Genomic DNA, 20,722 nt, shown 5'->3' on the forward strand with positions numbered 1-20,722 from the left:
TGTATATAGCTATGAAACTCTGATGCTGAGGTTCTAGTTATATGTACTTAATGGTGGTCAGTACATGGAAATCCTGTTCTGCAGGAAATTCTGAAATTTCAAATTGTTTCATACTGAACGGGAACAAAAAATAAAAATTTCCTGCAGAATTTCATTCTACAATTTCTTTTAGGAAAAATTAGAAACATTTTGTTTCAGCCTTATTAAATTATTTTCATAGATTCCAGAGCCAGAAGGGACCATTGTGATCATCTAGTCCAGGGTTTGGCAACCTTTCAGAAGTGGTGTGCCGAGTCTTCATTTATTCACTCTAATTTAAGGTTTCATGTGTCGGTAACACATTTTAACGTTTTTAGAAGGTCTCTTTCTATAATTCTATAATATACAACTAAACTATTGTATGTACAGTAAATAAGGTTTTTAAAATGTTTAAGAAGCTTAATTTAAAATTAAATTAAAATGCAGAGCCCCCTGGACCGGTGGCCAGGACCCAGGCAGTGTGAGTGCCACTGAAAATCAGCTTGCATGCCGCCTTTCGCATGCGTGCCATAGGTTGCCTACCCCGATCTAGTCTGACTCCTGTATAAAACAGGCCATAGAACTTCCCCAGAATAATTCTTTTTGAATTAGAGCCTCTTAGAAATACATACAGTCTTGATTGATTCTCCATCACTTGCAATTTTTAAATCACAACATTTGGTAAATTGTTCCAATGATGAATTACCCTCACTATTAAAAATGTGTGCCTTATTTCCAGTCTGAATTTGTCTAGTTTCAACTTCCAGCCATTGGGTGGTGGTATATCTTTCTCTGCTAGACTAAAGAGCCCATTAGCAAATATTTGTTCCTTGTGTAGGTACTGATACACTGTGATCAAGTCATCTCTTATCTTTCTCTTTGAGTTAAATAGATTGAGCTCCTTGCGTCCATCACTATAAGGCATATTTTCTAACCCTTTAATCATTCTTATGGCTCCACTCTTACCCTCTCCAGTTTATCAACATTCTTCTTGAATTGTGGGCACCAAAACTGACAACAGTATTCCAGAAGTGGTCGCACCAGTGCCAAATACAGAGGTAAAATAACCTGTCAACGCCTATTTAAGATTCCCCTGTTTATGCATCCAAAGATCACATTAGCCTTTTTGACCAGGTTGTTGCACTGGGAGCATCCACCTCAACCCCCAAATCTTTTTCAGAGTCACTGTTTCCCTGGATAGCGTTCACCATCCTGTAAGTATGGTCCAAGTCCTTTGTTCCTAGATGTATACATCTAGGAACAGTATTAAAATACATATTGTTTGCTTGCACTCAGTTTACCAAGTGATTCAGATCACTCTGTATTGGTGACCTGTCCTCATCATTATTTACCACTCCCCCAATTTTTGTGTCATATGCAAACTTTATCAGTGATGATTTTATGTTTTCTTTCAGATCATTGATAAAAACGTTAAACAATGTAGGACCAAGAACCAATCCCTTTGGGACCAATAAGAAACACACCTGCTCAATGATAATTCTTGATTTATAATTACATTTTGAGAACTATCCATTACACACTTAATATGAGCCATGTTAATTTTGTATCATTCCAGTTTTTGAATTAAAATGTCATGCAATAGCAAGTCAAATGCCCTATAGGAGTCTAAATATGTTACATCAACACTACTACTTTTTTCAATCCAACTTGTAATATTATCCAAAAAAAAGTTGAAATTATTGCATTGCAAAATTATTGACTTTTTGTTATATTATAAATTCTAATACAATAGACTATAAAAGTCAAAGTATTTCAATTATATTATGTCATGACATGATTTGCCATGTCATATCGTATTATATTATGACATGTCATAATACAATTGTCTAAATGTTTCTATCCTATATTTTTTTTAATTGGTGTTTAATTACTTTGCAATTATAATCTATAAACTAGAATGCCAATCACCAATTTTATAGCTTTATCTGGCAATTAGTAAATTACTATTATAATTAGTTCGGTAACACTGCTCTACAGCCAAAATGCTTCTGAAATAAATGTAGTCAAACTTTACTAATTCTGGGTCACTGAGAACGAAAATGATGCTTAAAATTGTTGATTGGCTCTAGTTTTCAAGATATGCTATTGGGTCAGTATATACGACCCTTGACTTGGGAATGGCAGAGGATAAGTGAGTTATAAAGGGAAGGGATCTCAATTTAAACCAGAAATGCCTAAAATACATCTTTGACTGGATCTATGAATAAATCTATGACTGGGTTTGGACAGTACTTGCTTTTTAGGCAAAACAATGAATGATGCAATCTGAAGCTGGTATTGCGTCATACATGATATGAATTGCATCATGTTATTCCTAGAAGTCCTGGATGATGCAATCATAACGAAGCTTACATCAGTCTGCTGAACAAATTGCCCTATATCAGCTCTAGAAATCATACAGTGTCGTGCTCTCTTATTTGTCAGTGTTTGATTTTTGCAAAGGGACACATTTCTGTTTAGCCAAAGTGAGCAGAGTTGCCTCGTACTTGTGTGAACAGTGCAGATAACCTCTGCTATGTTTGTGGTGAAGTGACTTTTGCATCACAAAAGCGCAGTATAACCACTATGGTTAAGAAAGCCTATCACCTTTATTTTGGCTGCAAAATTGGAGATCAGGACAAGAGGTGGGCCCCACACATATGCTGCAACACTTGTGCAACAAATCTTCGCCAGTGGTTGAACAGGAAAAGGAAATCTATGCCTTTTGCAGTGCCAATGATTTGGAGAGAGCCAACAGATCATACCAGCAATTGTTACTTCTGCATGGTGCCTCCAGTTGGGAAAGGTGTGTCAAAGAAGAAAAAGTGGACTGTGCATTATCCAAACATTCCTTCAGCTATACGCCCAGTACCCCACGGAGAAGGACTGCCGGTTCCTGATGCACCAGAATCATTCTCACTTGAGTCAGACGAGGAAGAGGATGAAACTTCTGGTCCTGAACCATCAATGTCACAGGACCCACATTTTCTCCCATCCTCCTCCTCTGAACCACACCTCATAACACAAGGTGAACTGAATGACCTTGCCAGGGATTTGAAACTACCCAAGAGTAAGGCAGAGCTGTTGGGCTCCAGACTACAGCAGTGGAATCTCCTGGTAGGTGATGTTAGGGTTTCCATGTTCCGTGACCGTCAAAAGGATCTTGTCCCATTCTTCTTCATGGAAGGTGATCTTGTAGCCTGCAACAACATCGATGGTGTGATGGCAGCCCTCAACATCGTTCACGATCCAGATGGGTGGAGACTGTTCATTGATTCATCGAAGACGAGTCTTAAAGCTGTTTTACTGCATAATGGCAATGTTTTGCCATCAATTCCAGTTGGTCATGCAGTCCATATGAAGGAAACCTATGACAACATGAAACAACTTTGGAGGTGCATAAACTATGACCAACATCAGTGGCAGCTTTGTGGCGATTTGAAGGTTGTTGCTCTCTTGCTTGGTCTGCAGACTGGATACACAAAGTACTGCTGTTTTCTCTGCGAATGGGATAGTCGTGCAAGAGATTCCCACTACATCAAGAAAGATTGGCCGCTCCGACAGTCATTGGAGCCTGGGAGGAAAAGTGTTCAGCATCCACCACTTGTTGAATCAAGGAAGATTTTGTTACCACCCTTACACATCAAGCTGGGTCTGATGAAGAACTTTGTCAAGGCCATTGACAAAACACAAGCAGCTTTCAAGTACCTCCGTGGAAATTTTCCACGGTTAAGTGAAGCTAAGATAAAGGAAGATGTCTTTGTTGGTCCTCAGATTCGTGAACTTCTTCGAGATGATGCATTTGACCATGCACTGCGTGGCAAGGAAAAGATGGCATGGAAAGCCTTCCAGTTAGTGGCAATAAATTTTCTCGGAAACAACAAGGCAGACAACTACAGGTTGTTGGTGGAAAACCTCCTCAAGTCATACAAAAGCCTTGGTTGCAACATGTCACTAAAGATACATTTTTTGCACTCTCATCTAGATTTTTTTCCACCGAACTGCGGAGCAGTGAGCGACGAGCACGGTGAGCGATTTCACCAGGACATTGCAACAATGGAGAAACGCTATCAGGGCAAATGGAGCCCATCAATGCTTGCAGACTATTGCTGGACAGTGACAAGAGATGCTCCATTTAATGAATACAAGAGACAAGCCAAGAAGTGCCGAGTAGACACTGAATAGGACTAAACTATGTACAGAATAGTTTTTTGCCTTTTGTTTCATAATACATTTTATTTATATAACCCTTTTGCTGATTTTTAAAGTGTTACATAAACAGGACAGGTGAAATATTATCATGTAAAGCAACCATAAACACATGAAAAGACCTAGGTTTACAATTTATGATTAAAACTCTACTATCTACACAATATACATAGACATAAAATGTAAAAACTTAAATATCTTAGAAACAGTAGCCAATCAGTTGTTTTAATAGTCATATTTGAATTCAGCACATCAAAATACATAATAAATAGCACATTTTATCTCTGAAGCAGACGACTTCTCAAAAATTGTAGACCAGTGTAATTGGTACTTAGTTTCTTCATTGGTAACTGTCATTAGTGGTTGTTTGTAATTGATGATTGACTTGGTAGCTGGTCATTTCCTATTGGAATTGTTATAATATAAAAATAAGGTAAATATAAAAATAAATAACATTCCATTATGATGTGGCAGGTCATGTATCATGTCTGAGAGACAGGGATCCAGCCAACCAGGGGAGCTGGGCAGCTTGCCTGTTCACCAGTAGGTCACCCAGGCAGCTGGGGCAACAACTCCCGAATGGATGCCAAATAAGAAGGAAGAGTTGTAGACTAAAAACCTAGACTAGATGATGTGATGAATACAAAGGTGGATGGATGAGCAGTGATCAGCTGTATCTGTCTTAGTGCTAGTTAGCAATAGTAAAGTTAAATGAAGCGCAGCTAATTTAAGAGGGGGCCTGATCTCAGATGTCAAAAATGTTAACAGTATGTATTCTGGCACTTACTTCTCTACATGGTGATCTAGTTAATACAGACATAAAAATAAACCCAGGTTTGAAAATGCCAACTAGACTACTGAATTTAGTTTGCAAACAAACAGCTATGCACTGTTTAACATCAGTTAGCAAGAACTTCTAGATAACTTACTTTAGGAATGTGTTCTGGTCACTAGAAGCAAACAAATGATTTATAAATGAAATGGGGGGGGGACTTTAAAAAAAAAAATTTAATAGCTGCTATCTGATTGGAAATATTACTAAACAAATCAGTTTGAATAAATTGGTCCCTAAAAGACAATAAAGTATGGTAGATTAAAGAGAGTATGAAGGAGAGGTGTATAAGATATTAGAGGTCATTCATTCAAATTGGAAATATAAAAATACAGTTTGTCTTAAAGAATGAGCAGAGTGGAATGCTTGTCACAGTCTTCTCTTACCTTTTTGCCTACATGCAAAAGGGCTTTTTCCATTCTCTACCGTTTAAAAACATTCTTAATGTTTTCAGTTTCTTGGCACAATTTCAGATGAGTTATTGTACATGACAGTGGATGTTGACTTCCAGTTCTTAAATTATACATATTTTGCAATGAGGATCCACCATAAACAATGGAATGGATGGAATTATTTTCAGCTCATTTTTAAATACATAGTATAGAAGTTCAGCAAACTGATTTCTCTGTATAGATTTATTTGTCTGAGTGTTATTAGTCTGCCTAAACATGTATATGATTGCTTAATTTCTGGGTGGGTTTCTCTTTTGTCGTCTATATCTAATTATTTGCTTATATCAAAAGATGTGCTTCTTGATTGATTCTTTCCATCCTGGAAGTTTGGAATCAGAATCCATTTTTTTCATTAGTTCTGAGGGCTAAAGTTGTTGCTGGTTAGTGTGCTTTGGGGACAACGTTTTCCTTCAGTGATTGAACATGTCAGTTGACCCAAAAGAAATGGCATGTGCAGGATGATGGCTTAAAAGAATGTAGTGTGAGTCTTTAATCTTTGCAAATGTTTATACAGTGCTTGTTTCATTGTCTGTTAAGGATTATTGGAACTAATTTTTTAATCAAAAGCTTGAAATTGTGCTGTACTACTGCATAGTAGTTGATTTAACAAGAAAAGAATGATGGCTTTGGGCTGAGTTACTCTGACCTACTTATCAGTGAGTAGTATGGAAATATTCATATGCAAGTATGCTCCCAGACTTTGTCTGCATACTCAAAAAACAAACAAAAAATTTATAGTGAATGTTTAGGATCATTATGAAATACAATTGACATCACTGTTTAGAGACACACAAAGAAAGATGGTGGTGTATTATAAACATTCCACTTTTAAAATATCATGGCAAAAACCAAAGTCCTGATTAAAAATACAGTTGTCTGTCTCTAATGTACTCATCCTTGTTGTATCTAGTCCCCTCAAGGATGGACTAGGTACTGCACTGTTTGACCCCCATTGAATAATTTGGGCCACAGTATTTATTGTTAGAGAATTTAATGTGCTTTGTGGAATACCAAACTCCCCAAAGTGCAGAGATATACGTGGCAGGTGCCTTTAGCACCAAAGCTTGGTATTTTGAGAACTGTTTAATCTACATGCGCTCTGTGAATGTCATCATGTTGTTTACTGCTGTTCTAGTAAGTGTGGCTACTAATATTACCTTTATTAATGACAACTTGGGAATGGAGAACTACACTTTATTCCAGGGGTCGGCAACCTTTCAGAAGTGGTGTGCCGAGTCATCATTTATTCACTCTAATTTAAGGTTTCGCGTGCCAGTAATACATTTTAACGTTTTTAGAAGGTCTTTTTCTAGAAGTCTATAATATATAACTAAACTATTGTTGTATGTAAAGTAAATAAGGTATTTAAAATGTTTAAGAAGCTTCATTTAAAATTAAATTAAAGAGCAGAACCCCCCGGACCGGTAGCCAGGAACCGGCCAGTGTGAGTGCCACTGAAAATCAGCTCGTGTGCCGACTTTGGCACGTGTGCTATAGGTTGCCTACCCCTGCTTTATTCTATGCTGTGAAACTGCTGAAGGGAAAAGTTGCCTCAGAGAAGTGTACATTTGTGCAGGACTTGGTACAGTGATGTTTGATAGAAATGGAAGTATTACTTGTGAAATGTCAGATCAGTACGGACAAGGCTCTCTCCTGATCCCCCACATGCGGTGATGGAAGTGATGGTGAAAATCACACTAAACAAATTCCCAAAGCTTTTTAAAAAAATTTTTTAGCCACAAGCCTCATTTGCTATTTAGAATCCAAGTAACTGCACCTATATAGTAGAGCCTCAGTAATTTGTATTCTTCTACTCTGGAAATCCCATCAATCATACACACTTGGAAATCCGTAATCTTTCTCCACGTCTCAATAAAGATTTTATAGCAAAGAGCTGAAGTGAAGTTGAATAATTTGTACTGTTCATTATTTTTATCAAATATATTCTAGCAGATTTGCTATTGTGCTATGAACTATCTGAAATAATTAGAGCCAAACTGATTGTGAAATGAAATGTTCAATAGTGCATGACAAAATGTACATCATTGTTGGGTTTTTTTGAGTCTTTTAAAAAAAAATTCCTCACTCATTCACAAAATTTAACCTTTTGCAATGGGTCCCACAGTCATTAGCAAGGATAAATTGATTTTCTGCATAATACAGAACCTGAAAGTGAGTTATGTAATAGAAGATTGTTTATTTCTAAAGAATCATATTTGTACCATAGGCCATATACAGTCAGGGATTTCCCCCCCGCCCCCTTATTTTTCCTCAATCCAATCAATACTCATAAGTAACATCTTCTTGGAAGTCAGATGTACTTGAAAATGTGTAATTCTTATGTGAGATCTGGCCTATGTCAGTATCTGACCATGTCTATGCTTTTGCTTATGAATGGCCCAGAGAGAGAGAGGATCTAACTTTGGTTGTCTGTGAATTCAGCGCCACACAGGGTCTTGGGTTCGCAGGCAGGCAACCAGCAGGCCATTAATTGTATAAATGAGCTTTCAGAATGTATGCATTTCTGCAGATGAAGCTGATACTTCATAAATTATGGGAAACACTTGTTCTGATCTGTTGTTCTGGTTAATGAAGTGTCAGCCTTTTCCCATAATAAACAAGAAAGAAAAGGGAACAAAATAAAATGCCCCTGCTTGCCCGGAAAGGCCTGTTGAGCTGGACAAAATTAAACTCTTGTGTTTCCTGCTTTGGATGTGCTGAAGATGGATAATGTTAAATCAAATAGAATGAACTTGGTGAATGTGGTGGGTGAGGATATAGGCTCTGATCCTGACAGCTGCTAAGTATTAAAAACTCAGTGATTTAAGTAAGAGTTGCGGCTGTTTTTACCCATTGGAAGTGGGTCCTGTGTGTCCAGTTCTCTTAAAAGCCATTAGTAATTTTCATTGCCAAGGTTACTCTGACAGAGTTTATTCCTCAATATAATGCTCCCAGGTTACACGCGTACATGTGCATGCATATGCTCACAGGGTGAGTTAGTGCATTTACAGTGAAAGTTGATCCAGCACAGAGGGCCTGGCCAAACCTTTCTGTGCCACTTGACCCCACAATGACCCTTTATGGGTACATATAGAAGAAAGGTATATGGGGTATTTTTGTGCACTTTTGAAGGAGATTCTGTGCTGAATTGGCAGACATGGAGGAGGGAGGGTGTGGGGGAAGGAACTGGGTGATTCAGTGGCAAAAGCTCACATAAAAGTATGGAGGGGCAGCAGCCACTATTTCATCCTTGGGCTGGACTAGCTGCTGCAGAGGGGTTGTGCTGAAATCCAGCCTGCTCACTAGATGGCAGGTGGATTCTGCCCTGCATCCTTGCTGTGTTCCTGGCACAGAGTGTTTACTCAGGCTGCACACGAGGAGGGGTGATTCGCTTCCCCGGTTTCTGTTTGGTTTTTTTATATTTTTAACTTCCATTTATTGTATCTTGCTGTGAATCACATTTCTTTCAGTGTATTGTGGCTAGTTTTCTCTACACTATTCCAGTGGGGTGACAAGGCTTTCTGCCGCTTAGGATAATCCATTGTTAAAGCGAGGCTATATCTACACTTAAAACGCTGCAGCAGCGCTTCATTGTAGACAGTGTTGTGACAGGACGGGTGGCAGCTAGGTCAATGGAAGAATTCCCACCCCTGACAGACGTCGCTACGCCGATATAACTTTTTAGTGTAGACCAGCCCCCCCGTCAGTTTCCTTTATTTTTTTTGATACTTTGACCAGCCACCTGTTGTTCAAAACTAGCTTTTGATTCAATGTTTTAGACTGGAGAGACCATCTCCAGCCCATTAACATTTAATGTAACTTAAATGACATTTTGTTTTCAAAGATTTAAGGCCTAGATTTTTTTTATTTTTTTTTAAAGGTATTTAGTCTTTAGTATTTAGTCTAGGTCATCGTTGCAACACCTAAAGCCTGGTCTATTCTTAAAAATTAGATCCGCCAAGCTATGTCGCTTAGTGCTATGAAAAAGTGCATGCCCTAATGGCTGTAGTTAGGTCAGCCTAACTTCCCGTATAGACATACATAGATCGACAAAAGAATTTTTCTGTTGGCCTAATCACCACCTCTTGGATAGGTGGATTAATGCCATTGATGGAAAATCTCCTTCCATTGATGAAGGAAACATCTACATTAGGGTGATTCAGTGGCAACACTGTAGCGGCTGTAATGTAGAAATACGCTAAGTCTTATTTCCAAAAGTTATGTAGACATTTAGGACCCTAAATCCCAGTGGAATTTGGGCTCATAAGTGCCTAAATCACTTTTGAAAATGAGATTTAGGCTCCTAGATCAGTAAATGTTGCAGTGCTGAGTGTCACAATGCCTAAATACCTTTTTAAAATCTGGGCCAAACAGTCTATTTTTATTGTTCTGAAATATGCAAGGCTGCTTTATCGGTTTTTTCTTCTCTCCCATCTACATTATCATTCCCACTATTTTAGAGTTCCTACTAACAGCATACAGCAATCCCCAAACATGGCTTTAAAATGGGTTCTGTTTTAGATCCTGTCCACTCTAAGGATTGTTTAGTTTCTCCGAATATTCCCTCTGGGGAAGATCAAAAGTAGGTCTAATGGACATACTCTTGCATAGATGTTTTTCTATGCTACAGCTGCCAGTGGAACTGCTGAATCAATGCTAGCATGGTTGGGAATATTTTTCTTTTATTTTTTTCTTTTTTCTTTTTTTGCTAAAAGCCCCTACTATAAACAAGACTCCATTGTGTAGTTGGGCCCAAAGCAAGTGTTCTAACCATGAAATGCTTCAGCTTTGGATTTTGCAGAGCTGTAGCATAATTGAAAATATGGTTTCATCCTGTCTACACTGCAAGAGAACTGTGTGTCTGTCATATTGGGTTCTCCAACACTGTAGTTCTAATTCTCATGTGTTTTTTTTTTTTTTTCATTTGAATCTCCTCTCTGTGACTAATGTGACAAAATAACATGATACCTAATGCAAGAGATCACAAGTAGTAAATGAATGACTTTACATAGAGTGGTTCATGAAGTACATAAGCACTAAGTAATTACAGATGAACTCTTAGCATTAATGAACATATTTGCCTTTTTTGTTGTTTTGGTATGTTCATGTCAAATTCCTGTTTGTTTTTGAACATCCTTTTCTATGTGCATTTGAATGAATGGAAGAAGCTTTCTGAAGTATCTTAGTCAGAATTTAAAATCTGCACACCTGCAAATTCTGCCATACCACTCTCAGAGCATGACTTCTGCTTGGACAGCATATAACCTCCCTATCGTGAAAAATGACATCAGGAGGAGGTGTAGGGTTGCCAATTTTGGTTGGATGTGTTCCTGGATGTTTCATCACCTGACATAATCTTTAGAGATTGACCTTTAATTTCCTGGAGACTCCAGGACAATCTTGGAGGGGTGGCAACCCTAAGGAGGTTAAATGTGTATGTTCCAGTTTCAAATCAGCAAAGTCACTATAATCCCTTTAGACTACAAACAATTTGGGGCCTTGAATATCTTTATCTTTGTCTCTTCTACAGTACTAAGCAAGTGTATTGACAGTGTGAAACAAAAACTTTATAACAACCCAACAAAATAGCAGATTCAACCAGTCACAAGATCACTGCACTAGTTGGAAAGTATTTTAGAGGTAAAATTATCTGGTTTGGACTTAGTGGGATGATTTTACACTTTTTAAAAAGGAAATTAGATTGTGACATATGTTAGATCAGTTCTTTTATAGCTGGAAGGTAATTATGGTTGCAAGAGGCAATCCTGGAGGGACTAGCAGGTATTGATGAGTTCATCTCGTTCAGAGATCATATGACAAGTAGTGATTACTGGATGCTACACTGGGTCTTGCTGAGCTGAATGGTATGTTCAACCAACAAAATCCAATCAAAATAAATAGGAATTGAAGTGGGGTGAGGGAGAGAGGAGCAATGCATGGTCTTGGTTGATAAGGAACCTTTGACTAACCCTCTAATATTAATTTAATATGTTACATCCTTTCTGAAAGAAGAACTGAAAAACTGTAAGGACAAATCCTGCCTTGGCTGGTGCAGTGGTGGGGCACAGGTGTGTGTTTGTATATAGAGATGGGAGGATAAGGAGGGATGCTTATAGAAAGACTGAAGGTGGATTCTTTAAAAGGTTTAATCCTCTCTGTGGGGACCATCATCAGAAGAACTGAGCATTTACATCTCCCACTTATTTCAACTTGCAGGTGCTCAGCACTTTTGAAAAGCAGGCCCTAAAGGGACAGATTTCAAAGGTATTTAGGTGCCTAGGCACTCTTGAAAATCCCACTGTGTGCCTAACTCCCATTGCTGTAGAAAAAATCATTTCAGCAGAGGTGCTTATAGAAGTTACAGTAAAATGAGCCAACATTTCAACCCACTTATCAAAGCACTTGCTGTTCTCTTTTGAAGGCATGTGTAACTATAAATGTTGAACAAAATCAGCTAATCTGAATCCAGAGTATTTTGATACATACTCACATTATTAGTGCAGAAATTTAGACCCACTTCGATTTGACAGATAGGGTTTCTTTTTTTTTTTTCTTCCCCTTTTGCTCATAGGATCTCCAGGAGTGGGAACAAGAATTGGGAGTTTTGGGGGTGGGGGGCAGGGAGTAGAGAAAGAGAATAGTAAATAACAGCAGACACTCTTGTTGTAATAGCAGAGCGGGGATTTCCCCCTCCCACACACAGTGAAGGTGGCATGTGCTATAGTACATTTTTCTATTCAGAACTAATTTCACTAACTGCACAGCAGAGAAGGAGGGTGCAGGAAGTCCCCAAGGGAGAGTATTTTATTGAAAAAAAACTATTTGAAGCAGCCGGCTAATAATTGGTGTGCTGGTAAAGTGCAGCAGGGTTGTTCAGTGAACTGTAAATCCATTTCCTCTCCACTGGGGAAAAGAAACCTACATGTCAAACATTAAACATGCAAGAACAAAAGCGTCAAGGAAAGTGCTGCAGCCATTCTCTGTCTCACTTCCGTTGGTACTGTCCCCACACTTTTATTTTTTTCAAAGATGAATTATTATGTGTAGAATGTAAAATCATTGCTGGCTGGCAGCTTCTGGGAATTATAAGAGAACTGAACTTTAACACACACACTCATTTTTAAGCTGGTGACACATGGTAATAGCTCCTAGTGAGAGTGATTACCCCAGTGACTCTCTTGCAATCTCCTCCTTCGTCCATGTGGTATCAGTTGTGATTCCAGGGGTGCGTAGTCATTACTCTACATTGTAAATAGCTGTATTTATATTGGCGATATCAGTACATGTAAATCTTGTAGTAGTAACTAAGTGACGACAGGTAGCTAAATGATACTTGCGTGCATGTATATGGCTGAACGTTTCTATTTCAGCTCAGGGAGCACTAGTTATGAATTTTTACACACTTTTTGTTTCAAATGTGCTTTTTGTTTCTGCCAGTTGAACAATGTCTCCGGGATTTCCTTATTATGGGAATAAGGAATTCTGCTGAAACTGAAAAGAAATATAACTGATCCTGGGGGGAGGGATACCTCAATGGTTTGAGCATTGGCCTGCTAAACCCAGGGTTATGAGTTCAATCCTCGAGGGGGCAATTTAGGGATCTGGGGCAAAAATCTGTCTGGGGATTGGTCCTGCTTTGAGTAGGGGGTTGGACTACATGATCTCCTGAGGTCCCTTCCAACCCTGATACTCTATGATTCAGTCATAGTTCAACATTGGATGCAGGAAGTGAAGGAGCTGTATTTGATACCAGAGGCTGGAAACCCTAGCCCCTCGTGTCAAACTGGTTTACAACATGCTTTAGCCCCATCTATGTTGACCTGGGAAACCATGTTGGAATCTTGCTATGTTTAAAACCAGTGTGGCTAACACAAATGAACTGTAGTTTAAATAATGTCCGGAGCACTTTAAAAATATATCTTCGTTTCAAAGTCTTTTGTCCAGATAAAACTTGGATCTAGAGGTGGTCAAAAGTTTTCTGATGGAAGACTTCTCTATTGTAAAATGCTGATTCTACAAAATCAAAGCATTCTGTATAGGGTTACCAGATAGCAACTGTGGGAAAAATCAGGACAGGAGGTGTAGGGTAATAGGCGCCTAGATAAGAAAAAGTCCCCCAAAACAGGACTGCCCTGTTTTTAAAGAGACAGTCATCTGGTCACCCTAATTCTGTAGGAATAAAGAGATTTTGTCTACATTTTTGACAGGAAATTATCAAATATTTCAACCTTATAGAAATTAAATATTTCATTTAGACTATCATTTTGACTTTTATATTATGTGATAAGTCTAAACTAAAGTTGAAATAAACATTTTGATAAGGTCGAAACAATGATTTGGAATGTCTCATTTCAAGAAAAATTATGCTATTTTAACTTTTTTTTTTTTTTTTTTTTTTTTTTTTTTGGTCTTGATTTGGGACAAAACAAACTTTAGAAATCTCAGAATTTCCCATGAATTGGGAATTCTGTTCTTTGACTAGCTCTGCTTATATCTTAAGGCACAGGGGGAGCTTGTGATAGACTGTAGAAAACTTTGACAAGCTTTTGAGAGCCTGCCTACACTTGAGAAAAAACAATATTAATGAGCTTAAGTTTGGTGTATTCTAATATGACTTGCATGCTGTTTTCCTGACCAGTGCAGAGGGGGAATAACTATATTCTACAAATAGTGTTTAAAGAGTCTAGAACCAAGGTTTTTAACTTTGATTTCTAAGAACATTTTGCCTGGTCCAATTAAGTGATAAATAATCTTTTATCTTTAATGTGGATGGATCCTTAGAGTCCTTATGTTTGTTGGAGCTTTAATAACACCTGGTAGCTAGTACACTTGCATAAAAGAAACATAGACTCATATATTTAGAGATGTATGCAAAAAGATCATGGCTGTTATATTCGAGGACAAAGCTAATTTTATTTTGCTTGACTTCAGTAGTTTCTGTGTACTCAATATCTTTTTGATGGGATCAATGACCTGTTTTGCACACCCGAGGACATAAAATTGAAAACAAGCTTTTAAAACAATTTTTAATTTTTTTTTTCCCCCCTCGACAGGTAAATGGAATAAGGGAGTGAGTGATTGAAAAAAATACCTCAGCAGATTGTCAGCTGTGCTTTCATTGTTCTCATTTAAGGTGATAATGAGGATAATAATTGCTGCCTTATTATCATTTTGCTTGTGTAAGCTGAAATACCCCATTTGTGGTGCATGAAATTTGTTGGTTTATGTGCCAGAAGTACAATTTTTTTTTTTTGTTTAAAGAAATTCTCTTGTTCTGCTTTATACATCTGGGGAAATCACAGAACACTTTTCTCTCATATCTTAAAGTTGGGGTAAGGAAGATATATTTTTCACAGGGCTCTAAAGCCTGGAAAATCAGAGTGAAGTGCATTAGTCTTAAGCTTTTATCTTCTTTATATATGTGCTTTCATTTTATCTGTGGTGACTGTCCTGATAATTGATGTTCTGTAATATTCACTCCCCCTCTCTAAATTAAATCCTTATTCTGATCTGAGTAATATTTGCATATGTATTTCTTAGCTGCATTGGCACACCAGATGCACAGTGGTAGCTGTCTCCGCCTGCTAATCCTGTAATAACATTCTGGTGACCAAATTCAGTGGCTCTGCCTGAGCCTTCATACAGCTGATTGCTGACTAGGGAAGGGGGGGGGGGGGGAAACCCAGCGAATCTCATTGCAGCTCTCTGCTGCATCCCTATCCCACAATCCCTTGCACAGTTTGCTGCAGTCTTTCAACACAGGCTGAGTGAGAGAAAGATATGCTAAATAAAGATTGATTGGTTTGACTCTTGAAGGGGTCTCCCACTTGTTAATGACCCAGGGAAGAAAAAAATTCATGATGACTTCACTGGGCCTCCTCTTATTTCTTCCATTTTTCTTTACACCTGTCCTCTATGTGGAATGGAGCATCACCACCTAGAGCAAAAAATATGCTGTGCCTCTAATAATGACTGTGCTGTCAGGGATTCTTAAACAGTTTCATGCTTGAGGCTCTTAAAGTTGAAATATTAACAGAATAATGTTTTGCTTGCTTGGATTACTGAGGAACTGCAGCTCCATCCCCGAAAGGATTTTATCCTCAGCACACACTGATTAAGCTATTTATCTACAAAAATGGGTAGGTCTGAAATGTTCGTTTGCTCCATATTATGCCTGGTGACTACTATTGGGTCACTCCTTCTGTTCTGGCACTCTATTTGTTCTTTATGATGCTGCATGCTGTAGTAAATGAAGATGCTTGCTCTATATTTTAAACAGTGGCACCAAACTGATTACAAGAGGGGAGAGAAAGAAATGCAAAAATGAGTTTTTACACAAGTGTACTAGATTTCTGTATGTTGATGAGGATGATTAATTTATTCTGTATTTTGACTTTGTGTTCTGAGATAAATTTTGTAGCTGTTGCTGTAACTGGATTGAAATCCTTATTTTATTCCTGTGCAGGTAGACAGGCAGGCATAGTATCTGGTTGATGGAAGTTTACCCATGTATAATGCTATCTCTGAAGCAGCATGATTTAGACCCACCCATCCTTTCCTACAGAACTCAGTCTGACAGTTCCATTGCAAATGTTGCCATTGAAAACCTATTCATTCATAATACATGAATAGACCTTCTAGGTTCTGTATATCATTGATAAGTAGCAGACAAGGAAACAGCAAATGATTTGGTTTGTTCTGATAGCCTTTCAGTCAATCTAGTTGCAGTTCTGGGTGGGTCGAGTTCTTTGATAGCACTGTCTTCAAGGAGGGAGAGTTCTCCCCTTTTATGAAAAAGAACTATGGAATTTAACAAGCAATTATAAATTTTCCATTTTTTTTTTAATTTTATTTTTTTGGTGTGTGGACAATCTTATAGAACTTCATAGATAATTACATTCCTGTTGTGGAAGCATGGGGGAATAAGACATAAATTCTTAATGTGAGAGTATTTAACCATTGCAACTACTTACCATGAGTCGTGGTGGATTCTCCAACACTGACAATTTTTAAAATCAAGACTGCATGTTTTTCTAAAAAATATGGTCTAAGAAATATTTTTGGGAAGTTATATGGCCTGTGTTCTACAGGAGGCCAGACTAGACAATCACAGTGGAGCCTTCTGATCTTGGAATGTATGAATCTATCGAAAGTCTAAAGGCTGGTTTAAAAAAAAAAAAAAAAAAAAGCTGTAGGAAGAATATTATTCTCTATTAAACTGTGCAGGTTTTTTTTTTTTTTTTTTTTTTTTTTAGAATAAGTCTTCTAGAATGTCATTTATAGAACCCTAATGGGTTTTATCGCTATGAAATTCTACTGGAATTTCTTTTTCATAAGGGTGGGGCTGCATGCTGACATTTCTTACTGAATTTGTGTACACTTGTTAGGGTTGGGATTTTTTAAACTATTACACAGAACTGTTTGTTTTTTTTCTTTGAGCTTTAAAGGATATTTTGAGTGAAAATTGATAAATATTTTCAGACAGAAGGATAAAAGAGACAAAATGTAATCTTTGAGCACTGGGTGGGTGACAAAGAATACTACTTTTTTTATGAGCTCTTATTCTGGAATTGGTTTAGCTAAAATGAACTGGGTTTCCAAAGTGGCGCTCTCATAAAATCAGAGGGTGGGGTTTTTGATGTATTTTTATGTGATAGTCCACACACCTTCAGCTTTAGAGAGAGAGAGAGTTCTACAGAGAGAGAGAGATCTGTAATATATATGTGGAGACTCCCAAGGTCTTACATTAATTTTAAACACGGATGGCCATTCTTATTCCACCTCGTTGAGAAGCTAGATTATGATGCCATTAACATGTAGGGTTGCCAATTTTGGTTGGATGGATTTCTGGAGATTTCATCACATGACATAATCTTTAATTGAAGATTATGTCAACTTTTAATTCCTGGAGACTCCAGGCCAACCCTATTAACATGCAGTGTAGTTGTAGCCATGTTGGTCCCAGGATATTAGAGAGACAAGCTGGGTGAGGTAATATCTTTTATTGGACCAATTTCTGATTGTGAAAGAGACAAGCTTTTGAGTCACACAGCGCTCTTCTTGAGCAGACCTGAAGATACTGCCTCACCTACCTTGTGTCTCTAATGCCTTTAACAGAGGAAAAGAAGTTTCCTGTGTTCTGTAAAATAAAGCAGTAGTCTGTTGCACCCAAATGTTAGCCAAATGGCTTTTCTGCAATGAGGATATTTGGAAGTTTAATTTTTAACTTAAACCACATAAAAAGAGTTTAAGAAGTTTTGGCTAAATGTGACAATCAAAAGATGGGATTATATAATGTTGTCCTTTTAAAAATTACTGTTACTCTGGCTAGAGCCTTAATTATCCTATATTTCAGGGCTATTTTAACATTGTGTAGTGCTGCTGCTGCCATAAATCAAAATAAAATTTGTCTTCAACCAATTTCTAGGAGGATTATTTAAGACAGGCAGCTCTTACTTAAACAAGTAGTCCTTGATTACTCCTTTAGTAGTCAGTGGGTAAAATTCCACCCTGGCATAACTCCATTGATTTAGTAGAATTACACTCGGGATAAATTTGGCTCAGTGGGATACTTGCACAAGTAAGGGTTGCAGGATCAGACATTTAATCTCCAATTCCACAAATACTTACACATTAAACTATTCTCTGGAACTACTGGTATGTATAATATTCATACATAAGTGTTTGCAGGATCAAGACCTAAGATTGTAATTTGTTGAGCTATTTCAGTCTGGTTATATGCAGTGACAGGTGCTCACTATATTTTTGTTTTTTAAAAAAAAAAGAAAAGGAAAAGAAAAAGCTTGTAGCGTGAAGACACTCATTTCTGATTAAACAAAACAGATGTAACTTCACTCTGTATACCCCTTGATATATCAGTTTTTCTAAAATCCATAGTCTGTCTCCTAAAAGTATACATGGGGGGCGGCGGCACAGGGGGAAGAGAACCAGCAAAACAAGCTTCCCTAAACATAAAAACCCAAACCGGACCAAATTCTGCCTTAAGTTGCACATTTGAAAACCCATTCATTTCAGCAGAGTGACACAAAGTGGTAGGTGGTAATCTGGGCTTGCTGTGCTTTAGACAAAATGTGTATTGAACATTTTAAATGGAATGTAGTTATTTTTAAACTCTTGTCCATGGTTTCTTTGATGATTAATATCTTAAACCTAAAGTGGATAGGATGAGATCTGTATACAATATTCGAGTTACAATGCGATTCAGAACTGTAATTGATCAGACAGATGAAAGATCTTTGACTATAAATAAGTCTCTGCATTCACTTAAACATTTTAGCTGTAAAGATCCTGCAATCTTTAATGAGCCAAAATTCCCATTGAAATAGTGAGAGGTTTTTTTTGCCTGAGTAATAACTGCAGCAATGGACTTGAGGAATATTTTTCTTTTAAGAATTTCATTTACTATGATAAATGCTCTTTATAATAGAGACATGAAATGGCTGAGGGTGTTACTTTTTACACTTGACATCCGTATGCTGTTTGTAACCTGCTTTTTAGTGCATGCAGGCAGTCTTTGTTTTTCACTTTTTTTTTTTTTTTTTTTTTTTAATTTCAGGTTAGTACAGAGTGGGGAGCAGATGGAACTGTGAATTAATGATCAAATACATTTCCTTCCAATCAAATCTCTGAAACTCCCCAAGCCTCCCAGCCCAGTGGACTGATGCATTTTAATATCTGTCTAATACTCCATTTTTGATCTCACTTTCAGAAGCTGGTTGGTTTGGCTTTTTTATTTTTGGAAGCCATTTTTTTAACTCAAGCTTTTAAGATGTAACATGATCACATAATCAATTGTGTGTGTATTACGCACATGCACCTAGTGTAACTTCACTTATACAATTAAGTGCATTTATATTGTTATGGAGAAAACTGAAAAAGAACAGTGACAATAAAGAAATACATTTTAAAAACACACATATACAGGAACCAAAAATATAGTATGATTTAATACTGTAACCATTAATGTTAAAACTGAAATAATAAAACAAGGGAAACCAGTGACCAGTTCCTTCCCCCTCCCCCCATGCATATACATTTCATATGTTCTCTTCAATTCATACTGCTTAATGTTTTAATTGTGAATAATTTTATGACTCTTTGCTCATTACAAGGTGATCCCTAGAGGACTCCAGCTTCCTAAAAAAGCCAGTGCAGCATGTCCATAGCCATCACCACTACCCTAATTCGTCACACACAATAGAAAAACAATCCAGTAAAACTTCCTAATCTAGCCAGACACACAACTCCAAGAATGCAAGCAGGGTTCAGCTCTATTAGGTTTATGTGCTTTGCCTTTGTAATTGTTGCTATACATAATACATTCAATAGGAGACCAGACCTTACAATAATTACAAAATAGCTTGGACCAAACTTTGTGTAATTCCATTGGCTTCTGAATTCACGTGACCATCATCCCAGACAGATGGGCATTATTGTTAAAACAAATATCAAATGAACACGAAAGAAACATTTCTGCAAGAAGTTTGCCAACCCAAGAATATCTCTAGTGCAGGAATAGTGCTGGGTTTATTGGTTAGAAGGAAAATAAATTATTGCTTTTGACTTCATACAACACTTCTTTTGTACCTGCAGTTTTGCTGCATGTGTTTTGCTAGCATTTCCTAATACATTTTAACATGTAGTTTTCAGTTCCTTTTGTTGGATGGTGCTGCTTCTCTTTTCTTCCCCACATTTTCTCTCCTTAACTATTACCTGTTTTATGTATGTCTATCATTTCTGTATTATTCCACTGACCCAGAGACAGGTTTTTCTCCTTATGATGACTCTGTTTTGTGGCCATTGTCTTAGACGAGCAGGATTTCCAAGTCTGCTTCTGACCCCTATTTCTTGAGGAGTAAAAACCTGCTGCTGTGTCACCAGATTGTCACATAGTTCTCCCACTTTACATTATTTTTGCCATGAGGGGATGAGCAGACTTCAGTCACAGAAATGTGGGCAGTGCCCACTTCATTTTTGGGGATGTTCTATTTCTTACAGCTATTCTCTAACTGTTTCCTGGATCTCCTTCCTCCCTCTCTGCCAACTGCTGCTGGTGGCACTTCCAATGTGATGGGCAGGATGATGTGTTAGTTTTGGGTCTTCATGTAGTATCAGACCACCTTCTCCTTCTCAGCACTCAGTTGGTTCTGAAGCTGAGGCTCCTTTCCCTTCCAGAAACCAAACGTGCCCC

At 37.7% G+C, this 20,722-nt stretch overlaps 1 protein-coding gene across 5 annotated transcripts in view; it reads left to right on the forward strand.

Moving 5' to 3' along the window:
* Positions 1-20,722, forward strand: part of TRIM2 (tripartite motif containing 2) — a 92,063-nt gene that overhangs the window by 15,158 nt on the left and 56,183 nt on the right. The window contains exon 1 of one of the 5 annotated variants that reach the window (XM_065404562.1): positions 19,169-19,246. The exons of the other annotated variants lie outside the window; for them this stretch is intronic. The gene's annotated coding sequence lies outside the window, so the exon portion shown is untranslated. Of the gene's footprint in view, positions 1-19,168; positions 19,247-20,722 lie in introns of those variants that run through there. 5 annotated transcript variants of the gene reach the window in all.

This window comes from Emys orbicularis, chromosome 5, assembly GCF_028017835.1.
Source record: "Emys orbicularis isolate rEmyOrb1 chromosome 5, rEmyOrb1.hap1, whole genome shotgun sequence".
NCBI classification, from domain to species: Eukaryota; Metazoa; Chordata; order Testudines; family Emydidae; genus Emys; species Emys orbicularis.